The following is a 12,024-nucleotide window of genomic DNA, read 5'->3' on the forward strand; positions in this document are numbered from 1 at the left end:
ATTCAAATGATTGTTGAAACTGTGAATTATTGAAGCAACAATCTCTCTTCACACTTGCAAACACGAAATCGGAAAATGCAGAACGGGCCAGTTTTGTTGTTAGTGCGATTGTGGCTAAACGAATGAAACCATTGCAGGACGAAGAACTTGTTAAAGAATTCATATCGGCTGATGTGTTTTTTCTTCTTTATTAAAGAGGCTTTCAGCTCTTGGCTGGTTCACCTCTTCGGCTGATGTTTGTAGTATTCAGAGTTAGCCGCTACCTCTGAATACTTCATTGTGTGCCCTTAAAAAAGCCTCCATTAGTAGCTATATTTTGTCGTGGTACAAGATAAAAGAAAAAGTTCTCGCATAAGATTTGAAAACTACGATACGTAAAAAAAAGGCGCCTTTTGGCAAACTCTTTTAATAATACTGATATGAAAACAAGACATTCATGAGGGGAGTTGACGCCACCACTCCCAAAGATGTAAACGGAAGGCAGAATTTGCTGATTTGATGTATTATTGCGAAGTGCGTTGGCTTAGCATTGATACCATACTTGGGAGATTTTATTCTTATCGGAAGGAAATCGCACTCTTTCTAGAAGATAAAAGATAACCAATGCTCGAGCTGAATGATCCTGAATGAGTGAGTAACTTGGCTTTTCTGTATCACCAAACATTTCAATGACTTGAATATAAAACCGCAAAGCAAAGAATCGATACGCCGAACTTCGAATTATCCAACGTTAAAGTTAATGAAACAAATGTAACACTTTGGCATAGTTGCTGGAAACCAGTGCCTTTCTCTCATCTTGGTGATAAAAAATTATGCAGATCTTGTCAATTTGCTGGTAAAATCGTTTGCATACATTTTCAAACCTATTCGCTGCTGTTCAAGAACGGCAGCCCTTACTTTGCACCGTTCAATGTGGAAAAACGATCCATAAAAAAATGAAAAACGATCCACGATCCATCCGATCCACATCTGAATGTTCCATAAAACGCTACCATAAATCCACAAAATAGTTCGAGAGATTCCATAAAGAATATTTTTATGCTCCATAAAACTTTGAAAAATGATCCATAAAACTATATATTGATCCATACAATTTCAAATTTGCGCAATTTATATCCTGATGATGATCCATAATTTCAACCATATGATCCATAATTTTGGTCATATGATCCATAATTTTGATAATGTGATCCATAATGCTTGGAAAGAAGGCCAATGAAACTATATTAATTGATCCACACATTTTATAAAATCTATGGATCATTTATCAAAATTTATGGATCATATCACCAAAACTATGGATCATTTGAACAAAGTTATGGATCAAATGGCCAGAATTATGGATCATATGACTGAAATTATGGATCATATTAATGAAATTATGGATCATCATCACGACAAAAAAATGCGCAAATTTGAAGTTTTATGGATCAAAATATAGTTTTTTTATGGATCATTTTCCAAAGATTTATGGATCATTTGTCAGTCAATGTCATATTTTCATGGGAAAATAGCAAGAATTGTATTGTTTTCATGACCATGGTAATGGAACATATTTCCCAATTAATTGCTAAACTTTAGCTTAGTTATGGATCGAAAAAATATTCTTTATGGAATCTCATTAACTATTTTATGGATTTATGGTAGCATTTTAAGGAACATTCAGATGTTATTTATGGATCGTTTTCCAGTTTTTTATGGATCCGTCTTTATCGTTTATATGCAAAAGTATGTTTTGCCGTTCAAGAACATAGTATTACGAAATTTACATTCCCAAATCCAATGCAACGACTAGCTAAAATCTAAATTTTAAAAAGAAATATCTCATTTAAGATATTTTCTCACTTCGGATGCACATACCTGTGTGAACCAGCCCCCTGAAACGGCTGTCATCTGCATACAATATGATTGAAGCCGAAAACTTGGTGCTAAACTTGGTGCTAGCTGTCAAGCTGTTGCTTTAAGCACGGAACACAGTGACGCATGCGATAATATCGCTCGAGGAGAGATTTAATTCGAATAAAAAATAAAGAAACAGTTTTTTTAAGCGCACCATCTAAAATATGTTTCATAAATGTATTGCAATTATTTCTATAGCTGATTCGTTTATTTCAGATACAAATGTTTCGTTATAGCGCAAAAGTTATCAGCACTGTATTTGTCACAATAACAAATACCATATTATTAATAATAACAAATTTGTCAAGTTTGCCTGATACCCATGTCGATATCTTAACGGTTTGATAGATGTCTGAAGGAATTTGACAAATATTTAGCATTGTGACGATAAGGAGTGGGCCTTTAATTTCTAATGCATCGTTCTGTTACAAAACCAAATTTTTGCAAGTAGAAAAAATAAGACTGCAAACCAACTGATTGATCAGCAGTGATTTATTTTTCCTCCAAATTTAAGAACACTATTCTCGTTGGAATCTGAAGCAAAATAGAAGAAAAACGCTGGTATCTCCAGCAGATTTATGTTCATGTTTGAATTTTGTTTAAATAAATTAAATAATTATTTATTTTGCTGCACAGAAATGCGGCGTAATTGCAATGTGCATTGATCCAAATTCCATAGCTAAACTAACGCGTTCAATCGCCAAAACATAGAAAATTTGAATCTCGTGATTCAATCTGCAGAAAATAGAACAAAGCTGTACAACAGTTTTGAGCTTTTGAATCTGAACTTAAATTAATCTGAGGCAGCTGCTGGGAGAATGCATGTTTCAGATTCATATTAAAATTAAATGCAGCAGAACAATTGGAATCACTACTAATCTGATTTTATTCTTAGGTTACTTAGGATTCTTAACTCATAATCGACAAAAGTTTAAATGTTACACATTTGCGACATGAGCAGTATGGTTAGGTTTCTCGTCAGCTAAAAGAACTTTTTCCGGTGCATGATCATTGCAGCTCGATAGTTATTATTTTTAATCTCCTGGGTAAGTTCATTATGCTATTATTATCTTAGTTACGACGCCCACATTATAGTGAGCTCAAGTTTGTAACCAAAGAGGTAATGCGTCAAGATCAAATAGATGAATTGAGTTCGTCAACTGAAAAGTAGTTGTGCTGTATCATATCTCATAGAGGCAGTTCAATAATTATCGAAAAACCCTGCTTGCAGAGCAAGATTACTTGTGATAGATTTACGTTTTAATGGTTTCGGAAGGTGCACCAGCCTTTTTTAAGACTGGGTATTTTTTAAACCTTCGAGCTGGCGCTTTCAAATTTTGGGTGTAACATTTTTGAACTCCTAGAGGAAGTGCTACCCAATATCCGCTTATATCTTTCAAATGAGACGTGTGATGCAAGCTAAAATCAAATAATTTCATAGATGAAAGTCTTATTTATGAAGAGGAAGTTTGCAATGGGCATCGGATGTTTATAAATCGCTGAGATTTTGAACTGAAAAAATATTTTTTGTTTTGGAAAGTGCAACATTGGACCCCCAAATGTACACATTTTTTACACCCCCTTTTTAGTCTCTTCAAACATGAATTTTCAATTTGCACAGGTCATTTGAGCAAAGTCTTATCTTTCGATTAGCATGCATCAATGAGAAGATTGCAGCGATTCAAATTCGCAATTTTAACATGAACTGATTGTGTTCGTTCTGAGATATTCATTGATGTATGCTTTGAAGCGTAACGCATTGTAACGCTTGCCTTCTTGAAAAAATTGATTTCATTAACATTTCATCCAAATATCGTTATTTTCGCACAGGAAATTAGTCAAACACATTCGCAGCAATCTTATTTGCATAAAGACCATGCGGGATTATGCAGCGGCATTTTTTTTTTTGTCTTTATTTAAGAGACTTGCAGCCCGAGGCTGGCTCGCCTCTGTGCATCGGCATTGAATGTAGTTCAGATATCAATAAAATGTCGGGGTCCAAATCAAGTTGGTTACCTTAATGTTTGTTTTCATTCGGATTCTGACAAACTTATTCCTCGAAGGACCTTAGTCGGCCCTGTAAACATACTGTGAAACAATATTAAATTTCCGGTTCTGGCATCCTTTAATTGTCAAAATCGGATGATAATTGACAGAGTTACAATATATTTATTTAATTTCTCTCAAAATTTGCTTAACCCAGTTTATGTGGTCATCTACAGCATGTTACGAGCGCTAATGGCCGCTTATTTTAAACTCTTTTAGTGGAATGTCTAGAAGTAATTTGATTTAAAACGGAAACGGGGTTGGACTTTTCTCATACTGTGTATCAAGTGTGATAGCACAAAATAAAATTTGAAATCGAAAAATTGCGTTTATTATACAGTAGAAGGAAAGTCCAGCCCCGTACTGCTAACCGTTTTTATTTAAATTGCTCCTAAAATGTTTGAAAAGAGTTTTAAAAAACTTCCCGTATGTTTCCTCGTGCAATTTTTTTCAAATATTATCCTTAGACTTCTTCATGCAACCTTTATTCGCCAATAATGATAAATTCATGAGGATGATGATGATCGCTGCGATGACAAACGACACAAAACAAACGTCAAATAGATTGCACCTTACCAGAACATGTTAAATTGTGTCGGCTATCGAAATTAATTTATTGTTTTTTTTCGGTGATAATTTCTGCTGATTTTGATGATAATTATATTGTGGCAGCTATTATCGCAAGTAAAATGCTGAATTAATGACGAAAACAGAACAATATAATTTAAGTTATTGAAATTTAAATTTTCACAATGGAAAATCATTTTGCGATAGATAATTAAATATCCGCGCGAAATGTACGGTACAATATGAACGGAGCTTTAAATTTCAAGAACAGCACTAGCGCCACACCAACAAACGGTGGCTTCAAGAACTAGTGCTTGTTTCACGGGGTTGGTGTGAACAGCTCTTTCAAGAATGAAAGCAGTGTAAAACTTGAAATTCTGTTTGCAAATTTGGGTCACCGATAGCGAAATCAATATGCGTCGATTATTAGAGACAACAAATTCATGTTTTTTCTTTAAATCTATTTCTATTTAATAAAAATGAAATCTCGCTTTACTTTTCAAAAGGACCTAAGTAACATTTTTTTCATGAATTAATTTGAGTACTGCAATCAAAAGCTTTTATGTTTTACTGTTGATTGCGCTATTCAAATTAAATCATGAAAAAAATGTTACTTAGGTCCTTTTGAAAAGTTAAGCGAGAAATGGTCTGTGTTCGTATCCGCATAACGCGGAAACGGCTGGATGGATTTTCTTCATTCCTTCAGCAGATATGTTCATTATTGTTTCCGACGGGTTTATATGATATTTCTTCTTACGAAAATCACGACTTAAGTTGAGTAAATCGTAAAAAACTGAAATTCAGATTTGTATATGAATTTCGCCTGGGCAGTTCAGAACGCATATTTTCGCCTACTATGCAGGACAACGTCTGCCGGGTCGACTAGTTACTTATGAAAGTTGGCCCATGGCTTGAACAGGTTGGGAAGGCCTGTTCTAAAGCATAAAGTGCACCACTTCAATGCAGCCCAATCATCTCATTGTAGTGAATCTTCCGGGTGATACATCAACTCCAAAATTTCCGACCCAAAATGGGGTGAAATGAAAGTTTCCGACACGGTTCCCATTTCCGACAAACAGTGAAAGATCTTTTGCCATAATCTCCCTATTAACGAAATAGTTCTTCCCCCTAGATTTCTTTTTGTGCATTCTACACTCGTGCAACGGCGAACTAAGGCAGACAACGGATAGTGTTGACACGAGGAGATAGGTCAGTCGGCGATCATAATTTACCACCGGAGACAGTGTCGCGCGCCTTATCACGACAGTTGGCAAACTTTCGTAAATCAAACGGCCTGACGCGTCGGTCCACACACGGATCGACGACGGAGATGCTGACTGCCACCAAACCGACGGCGGGTGGTGCTTAGTGCAGCAGTCTAGTTTGAACGGGAACACTCGTCGGGACGGACAAAACGTTTTCGAAAAGTGTGCAGTGAGCAAGCGGAATTGAAGATTTGAAGTTTCGACCGATCCAAGTTTAAAGGGGAGTGTGGGGAAAAGTGGGTCTGTGCAGGTAACGATCGCTAGGAAATTGTATACAAACGTGCTAGTATTTCATTCAAAAATATCATAAACATGTTAAATTGCCTTCAAATCATATTAGTGTTTGTATATAAGTCTTTGTTTATGAATATCGATGGCAGATACCTACAGAATTCATATTGAATTGGAAAATATTACGTTTCAGAACGTCAACTTACGAAAGTGCAATAATTTCGCAAAATATCTCATTGAGAACATAATAAACCTTCGTTATGATTATTTTGTTAAATAGTGTTGGAACAATGATAATCTTATCAATCGCATGTCACAGTGTCATATTTCCCAGTAAGATAATGGAAAATTCCAAACAGTTTATCTCATATGGTGCAATCTCCATCCAAAACTCTGAACAGCGCTTTGCCATAGTTTTGGAAACATTGTTATTCTTATGAAGATACTAAATCATATGCGGACAGTAGTAGTTATCAGTATTCTTGGTAGTGTTTTGACCAAAGTCATCCAAAAATCTGTAAGCATGACTTAGACATAACCACAACCTTTTAATAACTTGTTTGATCGTTATTGAAAGCTGGTTGGGCTTGATCTTTCGAAAAACTGTTGATATTGTATCTGTTATTCTCGAAACCATCCAAAAAATCAATCTTTTCTAATATTTAATAATGTATATTTATTTATTAATTTATTTTATTTATTTGTATATAATATGTTTTAACCACCGAACTACTGGAAGGGTATTCCTAGCTGTAGCATTATGGTGGCTCAAAAACACTTTTTCAAATTTTTCGATGGGCCGCCCTCTTATTCGGTTCTATTTGATGCCCTAATGCGCTGGACAAAATTTCAGCCAAATCGGTCAACGTTTGGACGGTGCTAAACTCGTTGGAAGTTTATATGGAAAAATGTATGCAGAAACATCCAAAAACAGTAAATTGCAGTTGGACTGCACAATTTACGATCAAGAACCATGATACTCATTCAGTTCTTGTAGAATTAAATACAGAATGTTATGCTGAAAATCGCGAGAAGATTAGAGTTTTTTAGGCGAAGCTATTAGCATTTTACTGGAATGTTGGAGGGGTGAATTTATTTCTTTTCAAAGGTGAAAGAAACGAAATTTGCTCAAACCCCACTTCAGAGAAATGCTAATAACTTAGCCGGGCAGAGTCTAATTTTCTCGCGGTTTTCTGCATAACATTCTGTAATAAATTCTTCAAGATCTGAATGAGTATCATAGTTCTTCATCGTAATTTGTGCCGTCCAACTGCAATTCACTGATTTTGGATGTTTCTGCATACATTTTTGCATATTAATTTCCAACGAGTTTAGCACCGCCCAAACGTTGACCGATTTGGCTGAAATTTTGCCCAGAGCATCAAGGCATCAAATAGAACCGAATAAGAGGGCGGCCCATCAAAAAAATTGAAAAAAGTTTTTCCCATACTAATTTGAGCCACCTTAGGGCCCATTCACAAATTACATAACGCTTTAGGGGGTGGGAGGGTGTCTGTCCGAGCGTTACGGCCCATACAAATTTTAGAACCCTTCCATACAAAACACGTTACGAGGGGGTGGGTGGGGGTTGAAAATGGTCTATTTCAGCGTTATGTAATTTGTGAATGAACCCTTACTGTAGCTATATACATTAGAGTGGGGCATCATGGTCATTTTTTCAAATCAATGGTTTTTCGAAGCCATTCTGGGTCCTGAACAACTGTGCAGAATCTGGGACCGATTGGTTGCTTCCTCGCTTTCCGCATCGCGTTTGAAGTTTGTATGGAAATTAGTATGGGAAAACGTATATTTTTGCATTTCTACTTCTAGAGGTTTCAGTTCATCGTAAATCAAATGGCACGTTGCGTTAAAGTATAACCCAAAGGATGCCGAAAAACTTTGCCGAAGAAGGCACGTTGCTGGATCGTCCACGAAAAAAGTTATAACGCTTCGAAGATTGAGTGTTCAAACCATTTGCAAAAAATGGTTTATTCTGCCAGCACTGCCGAACTACGTAGACCAATAATTTAACTGTGTGTTATTTCAAAATAATTGATCTTATAGGGCTTTAGAGCTAATGGGAGCTAGGGACACGGCAGGTATTTCCGTCCATCGTCGTAGGGACTAAAAACAACGTACATTTGCTAGAACTCCACTATAGCAGAACGTTTCTCCTGAGCTTACGATTTGGTACGTATAAGTTTTACAAAAAAAAAACGTCTCTTTTTTTGGTTTTCGAGACTATGACGAACAGACGAAAATACCTGCCGTGTCCCTATCCGGAATCATTTCACAAAGAACGAGAGTGTTCGCCCAAGACCTCACACAGTTTTGCACACCATCCACCGTTGCTTTGATCAGTCTGGTAAGCTTCCCAGGGAAGCTGTTCTCGTCCATAATTTCCCATAGCTCTACGCGGTCTATACTGTCGTATGCCGCCTTGAAATCAACGAACAGATGGTGCGTTGGGACCTGGTATTCACGGCATTTTTGAAGGATTTGCCGTACAGTAAAGATCTGGTCCGTTGTCGAGCGGTCGTCCACGAAGCCGGCTTGATAACTTCCCATGAACTCATTCACTAATGGCGACAGACGACGTAAGATGATCTGGGATATCACTTTGAAGGCGGCATTAAGGATGGTGATCGCTCGAAAGTTCTCACACTCCAGCTTGTCGCCTTTCTTGTAGGGGTGACCATACAGTTTATGGCTAGCGTAAAAAGCTGGATACTTTCAAAACTAGTCCCGCGACTGCCTCCACTCACCATCTTGTTCCCATAGCCAATAACAATGTCCAAGCCGCCAACTTCTCAAGTAACAGTTCCAACACAATCGTTCCTATTGTCGAAGACAGGTAGACCAATAACGTCGAGTATTGAATTGCCTACAACGACTTCGATGAGACCATCACAAGAAATCCATACATTGGTATCACCGCCGTCGCTCCCCCGCCGGTGCTGATGTCGCAACCGTCGCAAGAGTAATCGTGCAATTATTCAACCGAGCGGCGAACAAGTACGCCACTACCATCGATGATACAGGCGTTGTCTTTTCAGCAACACACACACAATCGAAACAAGTGAGAACATTGAACGATCAATTAGATGGATTATCGTTACCACCATCTGTATTCCGAGCTTCGATGTCATACACCCCTTCACCACCACCACCACCACCCCCTCAAACCGATCCTGGGATATCTTCGCCTAACAGTTCGGTACATCATACAATATTGTCGCGCGTATCGATACAGCAACAGACAGAGCCGTACGTTACCGAGCTGCAGCAGTTGCAAAATCAGCAGGCCATGTGGGGACAGTTTCAGCGACAACTGTCCGCTAGACAAGTGGTGCCTAAGCAGCTCCAATTTTTATTATAGGAGCCCTGAAAAATGGTCACTTTTCATAAGCAGCTTCCACAACTCCAGCTTCCAGCTTGCACTCCTCTCCCACCAACATTCGAATGCATCGAACAGCATCGAACAAAAGTATAATATTCAAATTACTAACCTGTTCACAGCATATTTATTCACTTCCCGTGATAATGAACATGTTTCTCCATAGAGTCCTATCTATTTCGGATCGAACTATATCATAAATCAGCAGTTTCGTGCTAATTTATTAGCCGTTCGCGATTTGGTGGGGTTATCCCGGGCAGAAGCCATGAACGGAATAACAAAACATGATATGGACTTGAATGATATAAGAGATAAACGAACAGGCAACATTATCAAAATTTTGCACCAAAATATCATTTAAATATCAAGATATGCTATGGATAAGAACAAACTAATGGCACATGATATTGATCACTTCCCGGGTAGAAGCCGTGATATTGATAGCACAACATGATATAAACTTGTTTGAAATAAGAGTAAAAAACAAGCGAAAAAACAAAAAAATGCATTGAAATATCATAAAAATGTCAGGTTTTGCTATTAACAAGAACAAACTAATAGCTCAAGATATCAATAATTTCCTGTTAATGACAAAACCTGATATTTCGGTGCTAATTTTTGCTATTTTCGCTTGTTATTCTTACTCTTATTTCAAACAAGTTCATATCAAGTTTTTTTTATCAATATCACGTTTTACTGTCAATGAGCTATTATAGTCTTCCCGGTTATTACAAATAGCAAAACTTAATCTCCTCATGATATTTTGGTGCAAAATATTGATATTGTCGTCTGATCTTTTATATCTTGTATCAATCGTGTTCATTTTGCTATCTAATCAACATTTGATATTATTGAGCTATTTTCGTCTGCTCAGGATCACTGCACTTCACTTCTTCTCAAAGGGCATTGTAAACATCAAGATTTCACTCACTTCTTCGCACATGAGCAGCCCGAAATGTTGATAGAATGCAAATTAAACATCACTTTTTGAAATCAGTCACTCGTTTGAAATGGAAACTTAACATAAACTGCTATTTTTGCCCGAAAAAACGATTAAAAACTGACCGCGGAGCGAATGTAAACACCGGCAGCGGCAGCAGCAAACTAATACATAGGGTGGTTCAAAAAATGATTTTGCTCCACCGCGCTGATTCATAATTTTGGTGTCATCCGATGGTTTGGGTTGGTTTGAATAGAGCCTTACCGTGCACAGGTCGTTTCAGGTTTGTATGACAGTTGATATGGCAAGGTTGAATTTTACATTATTTTGATTGTGGAACTCCGTCATTGGGGGCTGGCGATGGGGGAAACCATATGACTGAATGAAATATTAAAGAGCTTTAATTCCATAGGCAATGGACATTGAATGGTCGTTTCAATGGTTGGGAGTCGATTTAAATCGAGTTTTCGAATCTTTAGCATGATAATTAGGCTTCTCAGAAGGCATCAGTGAAACGTGTAATTCAACAAAATAGCCGGAACTTGATTGTGATATCTATCGCACCAGGGGCAGATACTTCATACAAAAAGTGTGATATTGGGGTGAGCGGGGTATAAAATGCTATTTTTTGCGTTACATAATCAATAGATCTTTCCTGCGGTGCGGTTTTCGTTCAGTGAAATCTCCGGAATGTTGCTTTAGGCTATGTGGGTCCTTTTTTCGCCATCGTTTGGAGAGGAGGCGGTGTAGCTAGTGTAATGAAAGGTTTAGTTTCTCATACTAGTTTTCATACAAACTTGAACCGGCTAGTGTTCAACCAGTTTTTGTTAAAATCGTTTTTTGGAGGACACTCGGAACATGGGACGGAATCGAGTGAGCGTGGTGAAGCTGGGTCGTTTTTTAAACCACCCTACTAATATTCTTTGTTTTTCTATAAATACGACACCAATACTACTACAGTATATGCCAGTTTTTATTGTACCAATACTTTCAAAGCTTTGTTTTGGTACTCAACCCACCTTCACCTTAAAAGTGCAACGATATTCCACATAACCCCGGTTGTTTTGAACGGTAAAGAAGTCCAAATTTCTACGTTCGCCTTCCTTGACGAAGGTTCCTCGTCAACGCTCATCGAAAAAGAAATCGCAGATCAATTGAATCCTGGCGGCGAAGGTTTCGCGCCATGAAGTAGAATCCAGAATGGTCAACCTGAAGATTTCTAGGACAGAAAGCATTAAAAGTTTCTCGTCGACCGGCATAAGCACCGTTCGCCAGCTGAACCTTCCAGTACAATGACTGAAGTATGGAGAACTATCTTGCCATTTCCCTTATTTGGCTGGCCTACCGAATACCAGAGCAAAAGTTACGCCCATAAAGTTACGTCCCAGGAGTTAAAAGAAAGTGATCCGAACCGGACATAGTATCTCCCACCCGGACTTGTAACGAACCCACGTAAACTTGGAAAGGCTTCCGGGCATCTTGAAAGGAGGCTTCCGGGCCTCTTGAAAGGAGGCTTCCGGGCCTCTTGAAAGGAGGCTTCCGGGCCTCTTGAAAGGAGGCTTCCGGGCCTCTTGAAAGGAGGCTTCCGGGCCTCTTGAAAGGAGGCTTCCGGGCCTCTAAAGGAGGCTTCCGGGCCTCTTGAAAGGAGGCTTCCGGGCCTCTTGAAAGGAGGCTTCCGG

The 12,024-nt window shown here is 38.1% G+C and overlaps 1 protein-coding gene across 3 annotated transcripts in view; it reads left to right on the forward strand.

The window, feature by feature from the left end:
• Positions 1-5,661: 5,661 nt before the first annotated feature.
• The window catches only part of LOC134219467 (sodium-coupled monocarboxylate transporter 1-like), a 31,690-nt gene continuing 25,327 nt past the window's right edge, over positions 5,662-12,024 (forward strand). Inside the window, exon 1 of one of the 3 annotated variants that reach the window (XM_062698199.1) lies at positions 5,662-6,027. The gene's annotated coding sequence lies outside the window, so the exon portion shown is untranslated. The remainder of the gene's footprint in view (positions 6,028-12,024) is intronic. The other 2 variants (XM_062698197.1, XM_062698196.1) reach the window with 2 other exon arrangements.

Source organism: Armigeres subalbatus, chromosome 3, assembly GCF_024139115.2.
Source record: "Armigeres subalbatus isolate Guangzhou_Male chromosome 3, GZ_Asu_2, whole genome shotgun sequence".
NCBI lineage: Eukaryota > Metazoa > Arthropoda > Insecta > Diptera > Culicidae > Armigeres > Armigeres subalbatus.